General features: G+C 40.5%; 1 long non-coding RNA gene across 1 annotated transcript; it reads left to right on the top strand.

The window, feature by feature from the left end:
* Positions 1 to 1045: 1045 nt before the first annotated feature.
* Positions 1046 to 5675, top strand: LOC107775768 (uncharacterized). Its single transcript, XR_001645818.2, has 2 exons — positions 1046 to 1526; positions 5183 to 5675. It is a non-coding gene; the product is annotated as an uncharacterized LOC107775768 (long non-coding RNA).
* The last annotated feature ends 17009 nt before the right edge of the window (positions 5676 to 22684 follow it).

Raw genomic sequence — 22684 nt, 5'->3', positions numbered from 1 at the left:
GTATCTATTATTTATTATTCAATATACATTAATTGTATAAATAGTAACAAATTTAATATTTACATGCTTATGTATACCATTGTTATTCCTTATGTATAAATATACGGTAAATAAAATTCAACATATAATATACTTTAAATAATATTAAATAACTTTTTTATTGAATTAAATTCTTTTTGTGATAAGATTTTCGCTCAAAAAAGGGTATACTATGCCGACCGGGAGGAAGGAGTTATTTTTGGAATGAAATAATCCTCCCAATAAGTTTCCAGTCATATTTGCTTATTTTTAGCACTATTGCTCATTCTTAGAAAACTGAATCACTTTGGGCACTTTTTTAGGAATGAAATTATTTGGATATTTTCTTAAACGTGATTATTGATCCATGTTTATAGCTTTCTGATAAGATATGTATTTATTTAGCTGCTATGTTAGTAAAATACCTATTGTTGCTAGGTTTTTGAAAATATTTCTTAAATTTTGTCCACATGTGTTTTTCCCCTACATTTTATTGTATTTATTTGCATTTTTCGCATAATTAGGAACACTTTAAATAATAAAAAATATTTGTTGTTATTTATTTATTGTACTTTAGGACTTTAGTTGTATTTTTAGCACTAACCGCATTTTGATTGCATTAAAAATACAAAAATCATAAAAAAGGATTAATCATCATTCATTTTGCAATTTTTAGGATTTGTTAGTTGCATAATTAATTAGCATAGTAGGTTAATTTTAATTTTAATGGTTGATCATTAGATCATTATGTGATTAGGACAATTGTGCAAAAAGGAGAATTTAATTGGATTTAGAATTAAAAGGAGTTTAATTGTGCAAAGGAAAGGAAAAGGAAAGGGGCCACTTCTGCTCTAGTAAACTGGCCTGGCCAGTCTGATGGCCCAATTTGAAACCCTATACCCATCTGGCCCATCACCCAATCCACACCCGAGTCCCTAAGAGTTTCAAACGGCGTAGTTTCATTCCAAAACTATGTTGTATCGCCAATTTACCACATTAAAACAAAATTAATCACCTTTGAAGCCACCCCAATTCTCTTCGCCCCAATTTGGAATCCGGGGTGGCCGAAAATCATTTTCGTCGCCCTCCGCCGCCACAGGAAACCTCCAGACATCCCTAATTTATCACCATACACTCCCTATCCTCTCCCCATCCATATTCTGATATTAGTTTCCTCTAAAAACACACAGAACTCCTTCAATAGCAGATCTAAAAATTGAGAACCTATCCAATCTGCCTCTTTCTCGATTCTTTTTCAATCACGGCCCAATTGGTGATGAAACCTACACCAATCGACTAGTCTCGATGAGAACTATCGATTTGTGTTAGTCCCAAACTATTTCATGACCCCCAAAATCCGGCTAGACCCCTTCCAAATTCCTCCGGCTTGCTAGAGGTATTGTTACATGTAACACTGGCTTGCATAAGGAAATTTCGGCCAGTGTTAGTGTAACAATCCCTTCGGCCTGCCGGAAATCCTTTTGGCCGATCCGTTTGAACTCCGATGGGTACATTTCTCCCTTTATTTCTTTTGGCTTTTATTTGTATTATTATTTGTTTCTTTCTTGTATCTCTACCTAGCTTAAAAGGCATGACTTATTATCTATTTTGTTTCATATTAGTTTTTAAGCATGATTAGTTGTAGCCACGGCATGCTAAGAGTATTTAGATTTCTTGATCGATTGATTGAATACAATTGATGTTAGTCACATGATTAATTATTATTGAGCATGTTGAATGGTTCGAATTTCATGATTAGTCCTGTTTCTTTTGATCTTATTGTTTAGGTCATCGTCCATTCTTTAGAATACTAAATCAGTTCCTTAGTTGGTTTTCTGTTTCATTTAATTGATAAATGGGTCTTCTAGGATTTGGTTAGTTCTGCATTGAATTTAGAAAGGTGGACTGACTAGGTATAAGGTTTGATAAAGGAGGTAATAGATCTAGGCCTAATTTTATGAGGTCAGGCAGGTTTAAAGTAAAAAAAAAAAGATAACAATGAGAGGTAAAAAAATAAAATAGGGGAGGTTCTAGAAGAATTTAATTGAGCTGGAAGCAAAAACTCTTAGAGAAATTTTATGGGAAAAAGAAAAGAGGGATAAAGGGATTCTGATCGATATTTAGGAGGAAGATCGAAAAGATACTTAACATGTCTTAAGTGGAAAGAGATCAGTCGGTGTTCAATTCACTTTTTGGGGTCTTTTAGAGTATCAAAAGTCTTCTGATTTTATGGGAAACAAGTGTTTGAAAGCTGGTAGACAATTACTGTTGTGCTTGCTGTTATTTCAATTGAGTTGTTGAGCTTCATTATCTTGTTCCTTGATGTATCTATTTACTTTTATTTTATATCCATTTCTAGGTACCCATTTTCTTCTGTTTAGTCATTACTTTCTCCTTCTTCATAAATAAAATATCATGGTTTCACCCCTGTTCAACTATGCTATATGAACTATAGATATTTTTTGTATCACTTTACCTGAGACATGAATCCTTGTGATTTATCTTTTTATTTTGTTGAATCTTGGGTACCTATGAAGCATAAGTAGATACGTGCAATAGGTGTGTGAATTTCATATTTTTCTTCTGGTTAGTGGGTCGTTGAACTTGTTGGATGTGACAAAGTTTGAAAATGTATTTTTTTTTCCAATAGTGACAAAGCTCATGTTGCACATTCGTAGAATGGGTACATTTTGAATAGGAAGAGTATGAAGTTAGAAGTGGTTAATGTTATACAATTGGTTATTATGTAAAATTCAGATATAATGGATACTCTAGTAGTAAAATAATTGTAGTGATATGTAATGACCCGGTCGGTCGTTTTGAGAGTATTAGCCCCGAACCCCTATTTATTGCTCTCTCTATTTCATTTTGTGGTTACGTGATTAGTCGGGGGATTTATTTTTGGTTTCGGAGTGAAATGGAACACATAGTCCCTAAATTGAGAGTTTAAGTTCTAGGAATTAACCGTAGTTTGAACTATATGAAGACGACCTCGGAATAGAGTTTTGACAGTTTCGATAGCTCTGTAAGGTATTTTGGTCTTAGAAGCATGTCCGGATGTTGATTTAGAGGTTCGTAGGTTATTTCGGCGTTAATTGGCGAAAGTTGGAAAATTGGATGATTTTTGGAAAGTTTGACCGGGAGTTGACTTTTTGATATCGGGGTCAGATTATGATTTCGGAAGTTGGAGTAGGTCCATAATGCCAATAATGATTTGTGTGCAAATTTTAAGGTCAATCGGACTTGGTTTGATAGGTTTCGGCGTCGGATGTAGAAGTTTGAAGTTTTAAAATATATTAGGCTAGAATCGATGTGTAATTCATATTTTTAGCGTTGTTTGATGTGATTTAAAGGCTCGACTAAGTTAGTATGATTTTAGGACTTGTCGGTGTATTTGGTTGAGGTCCCGGGGGCCTCGGGTGAGTTTCGGATGGTTAACGGATCGAAATCGGACTTAGAACAAAGCTGAGATTTTTTGCCTTCTAGTGCAATCGCACATGCAGAACTATTTTCGCAGGTGCGCTACCGCAGGTGCGAATGGCAAGGCACAGAAGCGTATTTGGGGCTTGGCCTGGGGCTGCGTCGCAGGTGCGTGAAGCTTTCTGCATCTGCGAGCTCGCACGCTTCACCACCTGCGAGCTCGCAAGTGCGAGCCAGAGGCCGCAGATGCGGAGTGAAGGGGGCAGCTGGTTCTGCAGAAACGGCAGTGTCGACCGCAAAAGCGAGGCCGCAGAAGCGGACCTCTTGTCCGCAGAAGCGGAAAAAGCCACAGAAACGGGGAGGACCTCGCATCTGCGAGACAGCAGATGCGGTTAAGTACTCTGTTGAAGCGGAAACACTGGTCAAGCTACAAAACAGAAGGGGTTCGACATTTTTGTCATTTTTGGACCTTTCAAACATGGGTTGAGGCGATATTTGAGCGAGAATTCATGGGAAAACTTGAGGTAAGTCACTTGTGTTCATTGTTAGTCAATAATATTAAATTATCATTGAGTATTTTGACTAGATTATGTGTTTTTGAGATGCAATTCGAGGATTTGAGCCTAGGAATTTGAAAATAAGATTTGAGGATTTGAAGGTCGAGTTAATGTCGGATTTTGGTAAAATTGGTATGGTTGGACTCGTGGTCGAATGGGTGTTCGTATTTTATGACTTTTACCCGATTCTGAGACGTGGGTCCGGGTCGACCTTTTGGGGGTGATGTCCTAATTTCTTGCTAAAGTCGTAGTTTCATTACTTCAATTATTTTCTTGTAGTTGTATTTATAGTATGTACTTGGTTTTGGCTAGATTTGGTCGGAGTCGCAAAGTCGAGGGAAAGGCATTCTTATCGACTGATTGAGCGATATTTGAGGTAAGTGACTTGTCTAACCTTGTGTAGGGGAAACTCCCATTAGGTTTTGGTATTGTTACGATATCTGAAATACGGAAAGCCCGCGTACGTGAGGTGACGAGTGCGTACTCGGGTTAAATGTTGAAAAATATGGTTCTTGTTGGGTAGTTTTCTTTTAAATCCTTAACTGAGTCGTTCTAGTCTGTGTAGTCACCATGTTTAGCGTAATGTAGCATGTCTATGTGCCTTAACTCTTACTTGTAATTTGTGCAACATGCTTAGTTGAATTACTTGCTTCCGTGATCTTGTATTCAGTCTTTAGCTGTATGATTCCTTGCTGTAAATTCATTGTTTCATAGGTTATGAGTTGTGTATTTACTTTTGGGACTACGAGGGGGTGCCTCGGGAGCTCCCCTATCGTGTATTTACTTTTGGGACTACAAGGCAATATCTCAGGAGCTCCCCCTTTCGTATATTTACTTTTGGTACTCTGAGGCGGTACCTCGGGAGATCCCATGTTGCATATTTACTTTTGGGACTACGATGCGGTACATCGGGAGATCCTCTGTTGCATATTTACTTTTGGGACTACGAGGTGGTACCTCGGGAGATTCCCCTGTTGTGTATATGCATTTGGGGCTACGAGGTTATACCTTGGGAGCGCCCCTATTGTTTACCTCTATTTGTTGTGCTGCTACCTTTCTGTAATTTCTCATTATTCATTTCTCAATCATTTTATTGTATTATTATATTTTCTGCCTAGGGCCCTGACCTGACCTCGTCACTACTCTACCGAGGTTAGGCTTGACACTTACTAGGTACCGTTGTGCAGATCCAGGTACTGCTTACCAGACCATATACCAGTGAGCTAGACTGTACGTGGAGACTTCAAGGTACATATGCCAGCAACCGCAGACTCCGGAGTCCCCATCTATCCTTATTTTGTTCTTCTCCTTATTCTCTTTGGACTCTAATGTATAGAGACACTTAGTATTTTTCTCTTAAAAGCTTGTGACTTATTTCTATCGGGTTTTGGGAGTTGTAGTTATTTAAATCACAATTTTTATTTATATTTCATATGTCGAGAATTTGAGTTCAGTTGTATATTCAGTTATTCCGCAAATTGTTAGGCTTACCTAGTCTTAGAGACTAGGTGCCATCACGATATCCGACGGAGGGGAATTGGGGTCGTGACATGTTGGTATCAGAGCACTAGGTTCATAGGTGTTATGAGTCACAAGTAGGTTTAGTAGAGTCTCGCGGATTGGTACGGAGACGTTTGTACTTATCTTTGGGAGGCTATGAAACTGTTAGGAAAAACTTCACTTCTTTGATTCCTTATCGTGCGAGATTTTGTCTTCGAATTCTAAATTTCTGTCTTTCTATTCTTTCACAAATGGTGAGGACACGTACAACTTGATCAGATGACCACACACCTGCGCCCCTTGCTAGAGCCGTGAGAGACCGGGGGCGGGGTAGAGGCCGAGGACATCCATGTGGTGCAGTCAGAGCACCCGTACGGGCTGCTACAGAGGAGCCACCAGTAGCTCCAGTTGGAGGGCAGGCACTTGAGATGCCTGTTACTACACCAGCCCTCTAGGAGACTCTAGCCGGATTTCTGAGCATGTTCAGTACCTTGGCTCAGGCAGGATTGATACTACTTGCTCTTGCTACATCTCAGGCCGGGGGAGGAACACAGATTCCCGTCGCCGGTACCCCAGAGCAGCGGGTCCAGGTCGACCAGGTTCTAGAGATCATACTGATGCAGCCTGTAGCTCCAGATCAGCCCGAGGTTAGAGTAATAGTTTCTGAGGTGAAGCAGCTCAGGCTCGAGAGGTATAAGAAGTACCACCCGCCTACTTTCAGTGGCTTGGTGTCAGAGGATCTCCAGGGTTTCCTTGAGGAGTGCCACCGTATCCTTCGTACTATGGGTGTTGCAGAGACTAGTGGGGTTTCTTTCACTATGTTCCAGCTTAGAGGAATGGCTTATCATTGGTGGAGAGCATATGGGTTGGGTAGTCTGGCCGAGGCAGCTTCACTCACTAGGACTCAGTTCTCAGATATGTTCTTGAGGGAGTATGTTCCCCAAAGTCTCAGAGATGCATGGCGCGCAGAGTTTGAGCAGTTGCACCAGGGTTCTATGACCGTGTCAGAGTATGCGGTCTGATTCAATAATTTGGTTAGGCATGCACTGCCTTGGTTGCTACTGTCCGGGAGAGGGTTCGTCGATTTATTGAGGGGCTCAACCCCAGTATCAGATTTAGCATGGCTCGAGAGTTGGAGATTGATATTGCGTACCAGTAGGTAGTGGGGATTGCTAGGAGGTTGGAGGGTATGCTGACTCGGGAGAGAGAGGAGAGAGAGGCCAAGAGGTCTCGAGAGTCTGGCACTTATGGTGGTACTCGTGCCCCAGCTGCAGCTCGTCAGGGCAGGGGTTATATGGGTCGCCTTGTTCATTCAGCACTTCGAGCTGCCAGTGGTGCTCTGGACAATCCTAGGCCCTAGGATCCCTATTATGCATCGCCAGTGTCTAGTGTACCTCCTGTACGTGGTGCTTTCAGTGGTCAATCCAGTCGATCGGGCCCGAGCCAGTCGCAGCAGTCATGTCCTCCGAGAGCTTGTTTTGAGTATGGTGACACTCGTCATGTGCTGAGGGATTTCCCCAGACTCAACAAGGGTGCACCTCCACAGATTTCCCAGGCACTGCGTGCTCCACTAGGTCCTCATGCTATGATTACAACACCATCTACCACTCCACCTGCACTGCCAGCTAGAGGTGGAGGTCGAGCAGGTAGAGGTCGCCCTAGAGGGGGAGTCCAGGCCATATACTATGCCCTTCTTGCTAGGACGGAGGCAGTTGCATCCGATTCTTTCATCACATGTATTATTCCGGTCTGTCAAAGAGATGCATCAGTCTTATTTGATCCAGGCTCCATTTATTCCTATGTGTCATCTTATATTGCTCCGTATTTGGGTGTATCCAGTGATTCTCTGAGTTCACCTGTCTATGTATCTACACTAGTGGGTGATTTTATTGTTGTTGACCGTGTGTATCAATCGTGTTTGATTGTTCTTAGTGGTTTTGAGAATAGAGCCGATTTATTATTGCTCAGTATGGTGGATTTCGATGTTATTTTTTCGGCATGGACTGGTTGTTGCCCTATCAAGCTATCCTTGATTATCACGCCAAGATGATGATATTGGCTATGCCATGTCTATCGCGGGTAGAGTGGAGGGGTACCTTAAATCATGTTCCTAGCAGGGTTGTCTCATTTCTTAAGGCTCAACGAATGGTTGAGAAGGGGTGTGATGCATATCTGGCTTATGTGAGGGATGTTAGTGTTGATACTCCTACCGTCGAGTTTATTCCGGTAGTGAGGGACTATTTAGATGTATTCCTGACGGATCTTCCGGGCATGCCACCCGATAGGGATATTGACTTTGGCCTTGATTTTATTATTGGGGACACAACCCATTTCTATTCCACCATATCGTATGGCTCCAACAGAGTTGAAAGAATTAAATGAACAGTTGCAAGAGTTGCTCGATAAGGGCTTCATTCAGCCCAGTGTGTCGCCTTGGGGTGCTCCTATCTTGTTTGTAAAGAAGAAGGATGGCTCTATGCAGATGTGTATTGATTATCGCTAGTTAAACAAGGTTACAGTGAAGAACATGTATCCATTTCCATGTATTGATGACCTATTTGATCAGCTTCAGGGTGTTAGAGTGTTCTCTAAGATCGACTTGCATTCAGGCTATCATCAGTTAAAGATTCGGGAGCCAGATATCCCGAAGACTGCTTTCAAGACTTGGTATGGTCATTACGAGTTCCTTGTGATGTCTTTTGGGCTGACCAATGCCCCAGCAGCATTCATGCACTTGATGAACAGTGTATTTCAACACTATCTTGACTCTTTCGTCATTGTGTTTATTGACGACATTCTGGTGTACTCTTGGAGTCGGGAGGATCATGAGCAGCACCTGAGGACTGTGCTTCAAACCTTGAGAGAAAAGAAGTTATATGCAAAATATTTGAAGTGTGAATTCTGGCTAGAGTCAGTGGCATGTTTGGGTCATGTAGTATCAAGTGAGGGGATCAAGGTAGATCCGAAGAAGATTGAAGTAGTGCAGAGTTGGCCCAGACCATCCTCAGCTACGGAGATCAGGAGTTTTATTGGCTTGGCTGGGTACTACCGTTGATTCATAGAGGATTTCTCGTCTGTTGTAGCACCTATGACCAGATAGACCCAGAAGAGTGCTCCGCTCAGGTGGACCGAGCATTGTGAGGAGAGTTTTCAAAAGCTCAAGATTGCTTTGACTACAGCCCTAGTATTGGTATTGCCTATAGGTTTGGGGTCTTATACTATATATTGTGATGCCTCACGGATTGGTCTAGGTGTGGTGTTGATGCAGGACGGTAGGGTGATTGCCTACGCGTCCAGACAGCTGAAGGTGCGTGAGAAGAACTATCCTGTCCACGACCTCAAGTTAGCAGCTATTGTTCATGCCTTGAAGATCTGGCGGCACTATTTGTATGGTGTCCCTTGTGAGGTTTTCACCGATCACCGGAGTCTACAACATCTCTTTAAGTAGAAGGATCTTAACTTGAGGCATCGGAGATGGTTGGAGCTGCTTAAGGATTATGACATCACCATCCTCTATCATCTCGGTAAGGCCAATGTGGTGGCCGATGCTTTGAGTCGCAAGGAAGAGAGTTTGGGCAGTTTAGCATATCTACCAGTAGCAGATAGGCCTTTAGCCTTGGATGTTCATGCCTTGGCCAACCAGTTTGTCAGATTAGATGTTTCTGAGCCGAGTAGAGTTTTGACTTGTGTGGTTTCTCAGTCTTCTCTTTATGATCGTATCAGAGAGCATCAATATAATGACCCCCATCTACTTGTCCTTAAGGGCACGGTTTCGGTACGGTGATGCCAAAGAAGTCACTATTAGAGGTGACGATGTATTACGGATGCAGGGCAGGCTATGTGTGCCAAACGTAGATGGATTACATGAGTTATTTCTCTAGAAGGCTCACAGTTCGTGGTACTCACATTCATTCAGGTGCCGCAAAATGTATCAGGACTTCAGGCAACACTATTGGTGGAGGCGGATGAAGAATGACATAGTGGAATACGTAGCTTGTTGCCTAAATTGTCAGCAAGTGAAGTATGAGCATCATCGGCCAGGGGGATTGCTTCAGAAGCTAGAGATTCCAGAGTGGAAATGGAGCGGATCACTATGGATTTCATTGTTAGGCTCCAACGGACTCAGAGAAAGTTCGTTGCATTTTGGGTGATTGTGGATAGATTGACCTAGTCCGCTCATTTCATTCCTGTGGTTACTACTTACTCTTCAGAGCAGCTGGCTCAAGTTTACATTCCCGAGATTATCAGGCTTCATGGCGTACCGGTATCTATCATCTCTGACTGGGGTACGCAGTTTACATCGCGATTCTGGAGAGCCGTACAACGTGAGTTGGGTAATCGGGACGAGTTGAGTACATCATTTCACCCTCAGACGGACAGACAGTCCGAGCGCACTATTCAGAGATTGGAGGATATGCTTTGTGCATGTGTGATGGATTTTGGGGGTGCTTGGGATCAATTCTTTCCACTTGCGGAGTTTTCCTACAATAACAGTTACCAGTCGAGCATTTAGATGGCACCACATGAGGCTTTGTATGGTAGGCGAAAGCAGTCTCCAGTGGGTTGGTTTGAGCTAGGTGAGGCTAGACTATTGGGTACAGATTTGGTTCAGGATGCTTTGGAAAAGGTTAAATTTATTCAGGATCGACTTCGTATAGCCCAGTCCCAGAAAAAGAGTTATGCGGATCGGAAGGTTCGCGACGTTGCATTCATGGTTGGGTAGCAGGTCTTGCTCCGGGTTTTGCCCATGAAGGGTGTTATGAGGTTCGGAAATAAGGGCAAGTTGAGCCCTAGGTATATCAGGCCTTATGATATTCTTGAGAGATTTGGAGAGGTGGCTTACAGACTTGCACTACCAAATAGTCTCTCTGCAGTTCATCCAGTATTCCATTTTTCCATGCTCCGGAAGTATCACGGCGATCCGTCTCATGTGTTAAACTCCAGCTCAGTCCAGTTGGACAAGGATCTATCTTATGTCGAGGAGCCGATGGCCATTTTGGATTGGCAGGTTCGAAATTTAAGGTCAAAGAACATCGCTTCAGTGAAGGTTCAGTGGAGGGGTCATCCGGTGGAGGAGGCGACTTGGGAGACCGAGCAGGATATGCACAGCCGTTATCCTCATCTTTTCACTACTTCAGGTATGTCTCTATACTCGTTCAAGGACAAACGTTTGTTTTAAGAGGGGGAGGATGTAACGACCCGGCCAGTCATTTTGAGAGTATTTGCCCTGAACCCCTATTTATTGCTCCCTCTATTTCATTTTGTGGTTACGTGACTTGCCGGGAGGATTTGTTTTTGGCTTCGGAGTAAAATGGGACACATAGTCCCTAAATTGGGAGCTTATGTTCTAGGAATTAACCGTAGTTTGAACCGTGTGAAGACGACCTCGGAATAGAGTTTCAACAGTTCTGATAGCTCCGTAGGGTGATTTTAGTCTTAGGAGCGTGTCTGGATGTTGATTTGGAGGTTCGTGGGTCATTTCGGCGTTAATTGGCGAAATGTGAAAAATTGGATGATTTTTGAAAAGTTTGACCGGGAGTTGACTTTTTGATATCGGGGTCAGATTCCGATTCCGAAAGTTAGAATAAGTCCGTAATGTCAATTATGACTTGTGTGCGAAATTTGAGGTCAATCGGACTTGGTTTGATAGGTTTCGGTGTCGGATATAGAAGTTTAAAGTTTTAAAATTTATTAGGCTTGAATCGATGTGTAATTTGTATTTTTAGCATTGTTTAATGTGATTTAAAGGCTCGACTAAGTTTGTATAGTATTTTAGGACTTGTTGGTGTATTTGGTTGAGGTCCCGGGGGCTTCGGGTGAGTTTCGGATGGTTAACGGATCGAAATCGGACTTAGAACAAAGCTAGGATTTTTTGCCTTCTGGTGTAATCGCACCTGCGGAACTATTCTCGCAGGTGCGCTGCCGTAGGGGTGAATGGCAAGGCGCATAAGTGGATTTGGGGCTTGGCCTGGGGCTGTGTCGCAGGTACGAGAAGCTTTCCGCATATGCGAGCCCGCATGTGCGAGCCAGGTGCCACAGATGCAGAGTGAAGTGGGAAGCTGGTTCAGCAGAAATGGCAGTGTTGACAGCAAAAGCGAGGCCGCAGAAGCGGACCTCTTGTTCGCAGAAGCGGGGAGGACCTCGTATCTGCGAGACCACAGATGCGGTTAAGTAATCCACAGAAGCGGAAACGTTGGTCAGGCTACAAAACAGAAGAGGTCCGACATTTTTGGACCTTTCAAACACTAGTTGAGGCAATGTTTGAGCGGGAATTTACGGGAAAACTTGAGTTAATCACTTGTGTTCATTGTTAGTCAATAATATTGAATTATCATTGAGTATTTTGACTAGATTACGTGTTTATGAAGTGAAATTCGAGGATTTGAGCCTAGGGATTTGAAAATAAGATTTGAGGATTTGAAGGTCGAGTTGATGTCGGATTTTGGTAAAATTGGTATGGTTGGACTCGTGGTCGAATATGTGTTCGTATTTTGTTACTTTTATCCGATTCCGAGATGTGGGTCTGGTCGACTTTTTGGGGTGATTTGCTAATTTCTTGCTAAAGTCGTAGTTTCATTATTTAATTTAATTTTTTGTAGTTGTATTTATAGTATGTAATTGCTTTTGGCTAGATTTGGGCCGTTCGGAGTTGGAAAGTCGAGGGAAAGGCATTCATATCAACTGATTGAGCGAGATTTGAGATAATGGACTTGTCTAACCTTGTGTGGGGGAAACTCCCCTTAGGTTTTGGTACTGTTACGATATCTGAAATACGTGAAGCCCGCGTACGCGAGGTGACGAGTGCGTACTCGGGTTAAATATTGAAAAATCCGGTTCTTGCTAAGTAGTTTTATTTTAAATCCTAAATTGAGTTGTTCTAGTATGTGTAGTCACCATGTTTAGCCTAATGTCGCATGTCTACGTGCCTTGACTCTTACTTGCAATTTGTGCAACATACTTAGTTGAATTACTTGCTTCTGTGATCTTGTATTCAGTCTTTAACTGTATGATTCCTTGCTGTAAATTCGTTGTTCCATAGTTTATGAGACTTTTGGGACTACGAGGCGGTACCTCGGGATCTCCCCTGTCGTGTATTTACTTTTGGGACTACGAGGCGGTACCTCGGGAGCTCCCTCTGTCGTGTATTTACTTTTGGGACTACGAGACAGTACCTCGGGAGATCCCCTGTTGCATATTTACTTTTGGGACTATGAGGCAGTACCTCGGGAGCTCCCCTGTTGCATATTTACTTTTGAGACTACGGGGCGGTACCTCGGGAGATCCCCTGTTGTGTATTTACATTTGGGGCTACGAGGCGGTACCTCGGGAGCGCTCCTGTTGTTTACCTCTATTTGTTGTGCTGCTACCTTTCTGTAATTTCTCATTGTTCATTTCTTTGTCATTTCATTGTATTATTATATTTCTGCCTCATTTCCTTTTTATTCCAGTAGGGTCCTGACCTGACCTCGTCACTACTCTATCGAGGTTAGGCTTGGTACTTACTAGGTACTGTTGTGGTGTACTTATACTACACTTCTGCACATCCTTTTGTGCAGATCAAGGTACTGCTTTCCAGACTAGATACCAGTGAGCTAGACTGTATGTGAAGACTTCAAGGTACATCTGCCAGCGACCGTAGACCTCGGAGTCCCCCTCTATCCTTATTATGTTATTCTCCTTATTCTCTTTGGACTCTTATGTATAGAGGCACTTATTATTTTTCTCTTAGAAGCTTATGACTTGTTTCTACCGGGTTTTGGGAGTTGTAGTTATTTGAATCACAGTTTTTATTTATAATTCATATGTCGAGAATTTGAGTTCAGTTGTATATTCAGTTATTCCGCAAATTGTTAGGCTTACCTAGTCTTAGAGATTAGGTGCCATCACGACATCCTACGGAGGGGAATTGAGATCGTGACAGTGCTGAAGTTGTAAATATCATGTAATTACCTCCATTTGTACTTGTGTATACAAAGATCGGGTAGATTTGAGTTGGATGTGTATAGGTTAATGGGACTTTGCCTTTACAAGACTTTGAACATGCTAATGGACCCAGATGTGCCTATATGTGGGTTTTAGAATCAAGTAGACGCTGAATCTCACAATCAGTTTGGCCCAATAAATTAAGGTCAAGAAGTGGCCACCCGCATTATTGCAAAGGCCTGATGCTATGGTCCTGATGGTGGTTTTAACGTGATACCCAATTAAATGCAGCCCATCATATTGTCATTCAATTATCAAACAACTTCGGCTAAGCAAAATAAAAGGAAAAGATGTGACAAAAAATCATTAAGCTTTATTAGTTATATAATACAAACTCCTTTAATGGTTAAGATAAACTAATTGAAAGTTCTTTATCAAATTGCTCCTTTATATTCACATACTTCGATGATTAGTTTCAAACCAAAATTCAATCTATCAAATGATTAGTTGATTTGACCTATAGACCCACCTCTATTTAATATACACTTTTTCACAAATTATGTATTCCACAACCTATGACCTCTACAAGCAACCTCAAACTAGTTTCGAAAAATAATTCATGAATAATCGTAGTTTGCTTCAGACGCGATTTATAAAATAAATTATCATGACTATGTGTACGGTTCCTGTGGCGTAGCTATGATATGTAACCTCAAGTTCAAGTGTGCGCTCGTGTGCCTTGACCATCAACTTCAAATAAATAATAACCAAACATGTTGTAAATTATGGGTACGTTCACGTGGCATGATTTGCAATACGTACAAAATGAAAATCACAAGTGCACGAATAAATTCGACAATTACTTAAAATATATAATTAAAAGCGATAAAAGGTAAAATGCATAAGTCCTAAAAATATGTAAATATCCAAATACTTATAAAGCCAAATGTAATTGTTAAGCGACCATACTAAAACTACAGAATCTGGGAGTGTCTCGCACCTTCTCCCGAATTAATAAATTTTCTTATCCGATCTTTTGCATTTCACTGACCATATTCAGAGTCAAAACTTCCTTGAATTGGAATTTAAAATAAATTGGTGACTTGAAACACCAAAAATAAATAATTCTAGATGGCGACTCTTAAATTTAATAAAACCAATCTCATTTCAAATAATATCACTTAAATTGTAAAAATTTCTTTCTTTCCACGATCCCGAGAAAGAGGAGGTGTAACAATGCTTATTGATTGTCACTGCAATTGACTATATATTAAATTGTTCATCAATGTTTACCCGATAGGCATAATTTGTCTGTGTTGTAAAATATTATATTTTTTAAATTTTCAATTCCAAATTCGATAAAACCACCCAAAGCTACTCCAAGTGATATCAAATTTGAAACAAAGTCTCCACATACCAACACAAAAAATCCTTAATCACCAATTTAGTCAAATAACAACACATCAAGAAGACCCACTTTGTCTTTTTCAATACTTTCTAACGACCTACAATGTAATTTTGAGATTTTTAAAGCAAATTACTAAATCAGTATTTGAACTAAACATTTAGGCATAAATTATTAACATTCACACAATTTTAATAATAATCAATTATTAACTTTCAGTTTTCATCGCTAAACAAGAATTTCAAGCTTCTAATATTAAAGAACTATGGTGTTCTTGGTGAAGAAGAAGCTTATTTCACAATAAAGTCAAAAATGTGGATAATATTTAAAGATCGGTCCCTTAGAGGGACAACCAGTGCAATTTTTTATTGTTTAAATCACCATTTATATTTTAATTCCGTTAAGAAACGCTTTGGGAAAATAGCCTGGCAAGAAGTTTAAAGAACGTTGTCCAGGATTTTCCTTAACAAACAACAACAACAACCCAGTGTATTTCCACAAGTGGGGTTTGGAGAGGGTAGTGTGTATGTAGAACTTACCCTTACATTTAAGAATACAGAGAGGTTATTTCTGGTAGACCTTCAGCTCTGGAAAGATAAATGGAAGGGGTAATGACAAGCAAACCAATCAAAAACCAAGCGAAAATACAAAACTAGCACTAGTGCATTTAGAAAATCGAATCGAAGGCAATAACAAGTAATAACAGAAGCCTAGAAATATGTAAATACATGAAAGGAACTAAGTAATGTACTAAAGCTACTGTAATAAACAATGACAACGCTCGACTGCCTAGCCCTCTACCCTAATTCTAAACCTTCACACCTTCCTATCCATGGTCATGTCCTCGGTAAGCTGTAGCAACGCGATATCTTTCTTAATCACCTCTCCCCAATACTTATTTGGCCTGACTCTACCTCTCCGTTGGCCCTCCAAGGACAACCTCTCACACCTCCTCACTGGTGCATATATGCCTCTCCTCTTCACATGCCCGAACCATCTAAGTCTCGCCTCCCGCATCTTGTCCTCTACAGAGACCATGCCCACATTGTCGCGTATAACTTCATTTCTAATTCTGTCTAACCTGGTAAGCCCGCACATCCATCTCAACATCCTGATTTCAGTTACCTTCATCTTCTGGACATGGGGGTTCTTCACTGGCCAACACTCCGCCCCATACAACATAGCCGGTCTAATCACCGCTCGATAGAACTTCCCTTTAAGTTTTGGTGGCACATTCTTATCATACAAAACATCGGAAGCGAGCCTCCATTTCATCTATCCCTCCCCAAAACGATATGTGACATCCTAGTCGATCTCCATATTCCTTGAATAATTGAGCCAATGTACTTGAAACTCACTCTCTTAGGGATGACTTGTGAATCAAGCCACACGTCTTGCACGGGCCCTTTTTCCACCACTGAACTTGCACTCGTAGTATTCTATTTTAAAGCATTAGGACTTCTGACAGTTACTAGAATTTTCAGTCACAATGCTAAAAATATCTGTTGATCAGTCATGATTTGTGGTAAAATATTCGCAATCACCATAACTGTTGTTAAGGAAAATCCTATCCATGATACTTTAAAATTCTGGCACGGGCCCTTTTTCCAAAATGTATATTATCGGAATAAAAAAATCAATAAGGGCACAAAAGTATTCTATTTGTATCATTCGCCTAAGTAACTAGACGTGGCCTACAATCCATATGGGAGATTTTGCATGATTATGATCATTTAAGACAATTTTTTAAACTTGGTCACAAATTTGTGCAAGAATAACCTGACAGGTGAAAAGCGGATCATAACCTTTTCTCAAGTTATGTCAGGTGGAAGAATAAAAGTTTTCACTGTTACAAGTGATAGGTTATGTGTCTATGTGTCATGTTATGTTTTGATGATCTAACAAACTTAATGATAAGAACCAGATATGGAACTTGTTCCATATCCTCAATGTGCTCAAGATCAACAAGTCTCAAGTCTGGGACATGTTCCAACACTCAGAGTCAAAGAAACAACAGAGGGAACAGATGGAAATCAGTTCCCTTGCTGACTATACCAGTCAACTCCCCAAAATTATAAATTTGTTGCAACTGTTCCTCTGCACACAGACAACAGTGCAAACAGTGCATCAGTCACTTTATGGGGAATGCCCTTGTACCAAATATACTTGCATCATTCAAATGATGTCACTTGTGTAATATTAACATGAAGCAAAGGGAAAAGAACACACTTGCACATTCCAGAATTCATCAAGCTTTCTTTCAAGTGTGTTGCCAACCTGCAAGTAACACTTAGGTCTTCAAGAACAGAGAACATCATAACGAAGGACCAGGTTCTTGCATTAAGTTATTATATGTCCTTCGTTATGTTGTACCTTTGTTAAAGTAATTTACTTGTAATTCCTACTTAGTTTAGATGGAAGCATTGTGTAGGAAACCTTTTGTAAAATTATAAACCTTTTATTTGTGTCTTGACTAGAGTGAGTCAAGTTGTGAGCTTTGTAATAGTGTTATCACAAAGAGGCTTGTAATAGAGTTATTACAAGTGAATGAGGGATTAAGGTGTTAATTCCTAGGTTACAATAGGTTGTAATCTGAACTTGCTCGGTTAGTGAAGTTGAAATCCTACGGGTGTAGGTCATGGTTTTTAATCCCATGAGTTGGGAGTTTTTCACGTAAAACTCTGTTGTTTCATTTACTTATCTTTGTGTGTATGTTCTGTGGGAACTGATAGAGAACCCAGTTCTCTATACAGTTTGGTGGACCCTAAGTTTCTATCAATTGGTATCAGAGCAGGTTCTTTCTATTAGGCTAATACCTAGAAAGGATCTTCATGGTTGCTCTACCAAACTTTAAAGAAGGTCAATCTACCTACAGACCACCAAGATTCAATGGCCAATATTTTGGATGGTGGATGACAATGATGCATGATTTTATCATGGCTGAAGATTCAGAGCTCTGGGATGTTATCTGCGATGGTCCTTTCGTTTCTATGAAGATTATTGGTCAACCAGCAGTGACAGTTCCCAAGACAAAGAAGGAGTACAACTATGCTGATCGCAAGGCAATATAAAAGAAATTTTGAGCAAAAAATATCCTCGTCTGTGGTATTGGACCAGACGAATACAACATGATTTCCGCCTATCAATCTACCAAGGAGATCTGGGAAGCTCTCCAAACAACACACGAAGAGACAACGCATGTCAAGCAGTCGAAGATTGATATGCTAACCACTGAATATGAACTCTTCAGGATGAATGATGATGAGTCCATTCAGGACATACACACTCGCTTCACTTCCATCATCAATGAGCTCCATTCTCTAGGAGAAATCATTCTAAGGAACAAACTTGTCAGAAAAATATTTAGTGTATTACCTGGTTCCTGGGAAAGCAAAGTAAATGCTATCATGGAGGCAAAAGATCTACAAAAGCTGACCATTGATGAACTCATTGGTAATCTAAAAACTTATGAAATGAAGAAGAAGAAGAAGAAGAAGAAGAAGAAGAAGGATCAGGAGAGAAGAGATCCCAAAAGGGAAAAGAACATGGTCCTCAATATAGACAACAATGACTCAAGTGGTGAGGATGCTGATATGGCTAACCTGACAAAACGATTTCAGAAAATGGTTCGCAGGAATAGAGGTATTCCAAAAAGGGGTAGCTCCAGCAAGCCAAGAGGGTATGACTTATGTCATAAATGTGGAAAGCCAGGACACTTTATCTAGGATTTTCTTCTCCTCAAGCAATATCAGCACAAGCACAATACAGACAAAGCAGCCAAGAGGAACCCGATTCCTGACAAAAGATTCAAGAGAAAAGAAGTCGCTGACAATGTTGTGAAACAAGCTCTTGCTGCATGGGGAGATTCTTCCAGCGAATCTGGAGAAGATGATGCACAAGGTGATACCTCCATGATGGCAGTTGAAAGTGAGGCAGCTGATTATGATTCTATCTTTGACCTGATGGCAAAATCTGATGATGATGAAGATAATGATGATGAAAAGGTAAACTTTCTAGACGTTCAAAGAAATCTGAAGTCTTACTCTCAGAAAAAGCTTATATCTTTGGAATTTTTTTTAATTGATGCTTATCACACTCTTATAAATGATAAAAATGCTTTAACCATAGAGATAGGAGAGAGGTAGAAAATGAGAGAGATGATTTGGTAATCATAGTTGATGACCTAAAAGAAACCATCGAGGATTTAATGAAAGAAAAAAGTGTTCTGATTAAAAAGGTTGAAGGCATAGAAAATGAGAGAGATGACTTGTTGGTAGTCGTAATGGACCTAAAGGAAACAATAGAGGAATTAAAAAGGGGAAACAATTCTGGGACTGTCCAAAAGGGAAAGGAAGTTGCAAGTGAGGCACACATTAAGCTTGAAAATGAACTCAAATCCATGAAATCTAGTATGTGTGCTGAACTTGAAAGAAACAGACAGCTTTAAGAAGATCTAGGTAGTGTTAAAAATGACCTAGAAAAATTTCTAAAGCGGACCTGGTCCTCTGGTATAATTGCTGCCATGTATCCAAGCAATGGTGGGAACAGGCAGGGAGTCGGGTTCCAAAAAACAAAGACTCCCTACAATCCACATAACAAGTATGTTATTGTCCCTGATAACTGGTTTTGCACTCACTATGGCAACACTGGTCACTTTAAAAAAAACTGTAAGGCTAGAATTCAGTCCCAACAGAAAAATAAGGTCTTTATTGAAAAGGTAACTGCTGTTAAGGAACCCCGTCCCTCTGTTAAAAAACGTGTATTGCTTGCCTGAATAAAAAGAAGTTTAATCCGCCCTTTTCCTCACTACAAGGGACCCAAACTTGTTTGGGTTCCTAAGTCTAATCCTTAATTTTCTTGTGCAGTGAGAAGTGGAAGGAAACAGCCAAAATGGTACATGGATAGTGGTTATTCTAAGTACATAACTAGAGGCATCGATGATTTTCTTTCACTCAAAGCCCTGCAATGAGGGAGTGTGTCCTTTGGCAATGGTAAAAAGGGATACATTCTGGGAGTATGAAGAATTGGGAAGTCTCACTTACTCAATTAAAAATGTCTACTATGTGAATGACTTGAAATATAGCCTACTGAGTATTTCCCAAATCTGCGACAAAGGAAACAAAGTGGAATTTATGTCAAAAGTTTGCACAATCACAAATCTTGTGACTGGTGAAGTGGTCCTGATGGCAAGAAGATACAAAAACATTTATGTTACTGATTTTGAGTCCTTGCAAAATGGGGATCTCACATGTCTGAGTGTTGTTGATGATGATGTATAACTATGGTACAGAAGATTGGGTCATGCAAGTTTTACTTTGCTAAACAAACTGGTCAAGAAGGACCTGGTTCGTGGCCTGCCTAAGTCAAGCTTTAAAGATCACAAAGTGTGTGATGCATGTATAAAAGGAAAGCAAGTCAGGTCCTCCTTCAAGACCAAAAAGGAAGTTAGCACCTCAAGGTCACTTGATCTTCTCCATATGGAGCTATGTGAACCTATGAGGGTGCCAAGTAGAAGAGGAAAGAAGTTTATTTTTGTTATAGTGGACGACTATTCTAGATTCACCTGGACCTTGTTCCTCAGAACCAAAGATGAAACGTTTCCAGTATTTGCTGCTTTTGTGAAGAAGATCCAGGTGAAGATGAGCTATAATGTTGTGTGTATAAGATCTGATCACGGCACAAAGTTTGACAATGCAAAATTTGATGAATTCTGTGCTGAAAATGGCATAAGTCATAATTTTTCAGCTCCAAAAATACCTCAACAAAATGGTGTTGTGGAGAGGAAAAATAGGACTCTTAAAGACATAGCAAGGAAAATATTGATTGACAGTGGCGTTGAAAAAAGCTTCTGGGCAGAAGTAGTTAACGCTGCATGCTACTTGGTGAACATGTGCATGATCAGGTTCCTCTTGAACAAAACCCCGTATGAGCTGCTAAACGGGAGGAAACCCAATCTAATATATTTAAGGACATTTGGATGCAAATGTTTTGTCCTCAATAATGACAAAGAAGCACTTGGAAAATTTAATGCCAAAAGTGATGAAGGATTCTTTCTGGGCTATTCATCACAAAGCAAAGCCTACAAAGTCTACAATAAAAGAACTCAATGTATTGAGGAAAGCATACATATGATCTTTGATGAATCGTACCACCTATGTGGGAATGATTCACATGATAAGATCGATCAAGACAGAGAGCAGTCAATGGTTCCTGGTGAAGTCATTGTTATGGAAAATGGAAAGGCCGACATGATGAGTCACGTCAAGGAATCAAATGAAGATGGTACAGTTGTATCTCCAACTGATGTAGAGGAACCTGGTCCCTCAATCACAATAATTGAAGCTGAGAATAGAGTTATTGATGCTGTGCAAGGAACCCCAGATGCTGAGCTGAGAAGCGGGACTCATGTCAACAATGGACCACATTCAGAAGAACCTGGATCCTCTCACAATGAGATTCATGTATCTAACTGGAAGCACAAAATTTTACACCCTCTTCAAAACGTGATCACTCCTTTTGACTCAGGGATTAAAAATCGATCAAAGTCAAGAAACTCACTTGCCTTTTCGGCCTTCCTTTCTCAAATTGAGCCCAACAATATCAAGAAAGCATTGGAAGGTGTTGACTGGATTATTGCTATGCAAGATGAACTCCATCAATTTGAGAGGAACATCGTATGATACCTGGTTCCCCGACCTGCTGAGAGAACTGTTATAGGAACTAGATGGGTATTCAAAAACAAACTTGATGAGTTTGGAAACACAACAACGAACAAGACAAGGCTAGTAGTTCAAGGCTATAATCAAGAAGAATGGATTAGCTATGATGAAACTTTTGCTCCGGTTTCTCGAATGGAATCCATCAGAATCCTCATTGCCTTTGCATCTCATATGGAATTCAAATTGTTCCAAATGGATGTCAAAAGTGCATTTCTGAATGGATATTTAAAAGAAGAAGTATTTGTCAAGCAACCACCTGGCTTCGAATGTCATGAGTATTCAAACTTGACAAAGCTTTATATGGGATGAATCAGGCTCCTCGTGCTTGGTATGAAAGCTTGTCCAAATTCCTCCTAGAAAATGGCTTTACAAGAGGAAAAATTAACAATACCCTATTTCTGAAGAAATGAGGGAGGAACTTGCTCATTGTGCAAGTATATATTGACGACATCATCTTTGGTGCAACACATGATTCTCTGTGTGAAGAGTTTGCAAAGCTCATGGGCAGCGAGTTTGAAATGAGCATGATGGGGGAATTGAATTTCTTCTTGGGTTTGCAGGTTAAGCAAACTACTAAGGGGACAATGATAAGTCAGCAGAAGTATATCAAAGAGCTTCTAAAGAGATTTGAGATGGAAAGTTCAAAAGTCATTGGTACTCCTATTGCCACTGCCACTCGTCTGGACATAGATGAACCTGGTTCTCCTGTGAAAGAGACCATGTATAGAGATATCATTGGGTCACTCATGTATCTCACAGCAAGCAGACCAGATATCGTATTCAGCGTAGGATTATGTGCTAGGTTTCAATCCAATCCAAAGGAATATCATCTGAAGGTTGACAAGAGAATTCTAAGATATCTCAAAGGAACACATGATCTGGTTATCTACTACCCTTCAGAAGACAATTTTGACTTGATTGGGTATGCTGACACTGATTATGCTGGTTATCTGGTGGATAGAAAAAGCACATATGGCATGGCACATTTTCTGGGATCATATCTAATTTCATGGGGTACGAGGAAACAAAACTCAATGGCTCTTTCAACTGTAGAAGCTGAATATGTGGCAGTTGCCTCTTGCTGTGCTCAATTGTTGTGGATCAAGCAGCAGTTGGAGGACTTTGGTGTATTTTCTGATTGC

This window comes from Nicotiana tabacum, chromosome 22 (assembly GCF_000715075.1).
Source record: "Nicotiana tabacum cultivar K326 chromosome 22, ASM71507v2, whole genome shotgun sequence".
In the NCBI taxonomy this organism is placed as follows: Eukaryota; Viridiplantae; Streptophyta; class Magnoliopsida; order Solanales; family Solanaceae; genus Nicotiana; species Nicotiana tabacum.
Note: the sequence above shows the minus strand (reverse complement) of the source record. Positions and strands in the feature narration are given on the sequence as shown.